Below are 1,669 nucleotides of genomic sequence, written 5' to 3' on the forward strand. Positions count from 1 at the left end.
TGCTGATTTTGTTTTTTCACTGAAGATATACATTGCAAAAATCAGCATCCTAGAAATAATTTTCACATCATAAACTTCAGAGAGTGCAAAGGTTTCAAGAACAAAAAAGAGTCAGGTAGCACCAAAGGTTTCAAGCAGACTCAACATATTTTTTTGTTTTACCGTGGCTGCTATGGCTTCAGAAGTAGAGCCTTCAAGTTTATGTTCCTTCATGTTTATGACAAAGCCAAAGCAATGTAAAGAGAAAGGCTTATTAATACTCCTGTCAACAAACACAGTGCTATAAAACATGTTTAATACATCCAAGACTGATTTTATTTATGGACATTGATTTAGTGCTCATTGCTATAGTACCTAGCAGGACACATCCAACAAACACATATGCATACTTTACTTATGTACATACTTGTAGGATCAGTTCCACAGTATGCTCCAAAATAATTTCTCAGTAATAAAGGTAATAAATGATTAATAGTGAATAATAAACACAATCATGTTTAAAATGAATAAAAACATTAACAAAGTAAATGCTTAGTGCTAGAAATAACATCATTACCAGGATTTGTTAATGTCTCTACAGCATTTTGAATATGTGCTGTGCTATTATCATTGATCTATTTTGTATAATACATGTATAGTAGTAAGCATAAACTTAATGAGTTGAAATAAAATAGAAATTTAATATTATATTCATTAGTATTGATTAAAATATAATTAATCAGCAATAAAATATACTTTAAATTCCTTTACAATAACTCTCCTTTTTAAAAGTTTTCAAACTAAATTTAAGAAGCAGCAGTTTAAGAAAGGGCTGTAGGAGTGAGTGGGGTTGTTTAGAGACCTGATTCTTTTCAGGACCTGACCTAATTGGGTTAAGTAAAGAAGGGAGGACCTAGTCTCTCACTGCCGATCGATCGTCCCCAATAGAGCAGGACGCAAAGCTCTGTTTATAGATTGTATGGCTGATATGCAAGAAGTCCAACAGGTGGCTCCGTGGCGCAATGGATAGCGCATTGGACTTCTAGAGGATGAAGGGATTCAAAGGTTCCGGGTTCGAGTCCCGGCGGAGTCGCGTTTTTATTTTAAGTTACTTAACAAAGTATTTTAATTTTTATTCCTAGCAAGCTTTCCCGCCGCTGCCGGGACCGACCGGAGCTTCCCGAGACCCGGCCGTGGCAGGAAACTGCCCAACCTGGGCCCTGCCTTCAGCCCCCGCGGCCGGACTCGGTGCCTCAGTCAGCAGGCGCTCGGGTACGGGGCTGAAGGGAGGCCGCGGCGGGGGTGAGGGCGTGTTCCTTTCCCCGCGGCCGGGGAGGGTCGGTCCCGGGCCACGGAGCCCAGGGCTCTGCGCCCCCGGCCCCGGTGCGGGCTCGGCCCGACATCTGGGTGCCTCTCCCAGGCGCCCGAGGCGTCCTTGAGCTGGGGAGCGAGTCACCCCCACGGGCCCGCTGCCCCCGGCAGCCACTCGGGCAGGGGGAGCCCCCGCCCGCCAGAGGCCCAGCGCGGGGGCGAGCGGCTGACCCGCCTCTGCGCGCGTTGCACGAAGGCGGAACCCAGCGCTGAAGCCGAGCGGCAGCCGGGCTGCTGCTTTCTCCGAGCCCAGCCCGGCCTCTTTGTAACACAGGAGTCCCCCGGAAGCCCTGCGCCGAGGAGCCCGCTGGCTGGCACC

At 47.5% G+C, this 1,669-nt stretch overlaps 1 non-coding gene across 1 annotated transcript; it reads left to right on the forward strand.

Annotated features, from left to right (window-relative positions):
- The first annotated feature begins 987 nt into the window (after positions 1-987).
- Positions 988-1,072, forward strand: TRNAR-UCU (transfer RNA arginine (anticodon UCU)). The gene is given in 2 exon segments: positions 988-1,024; positions 1,037-1,072. It is a non-coding gene; the product is annotated as a tRNA-Arg (tRNA).
- The last annotated feature ends 597 nt before the right edge of the window (positions 1,073-1,669 follow it).

The sequence above is a fragment of the Chelonoidis abingdonii genome, chromosome 7 (genome assembly GCF_003597395.2).
Source record: "Chelonoidis abingdonii isolate Lonesome George chromosome 7, CheloAbing_2.0, whole genome shotgun sequence".
NCBI lineage: Eukaryota > Metazoa > Chordata > Testudines > Testudinidae > Chelonoidis > Chelonoidis abingdonii.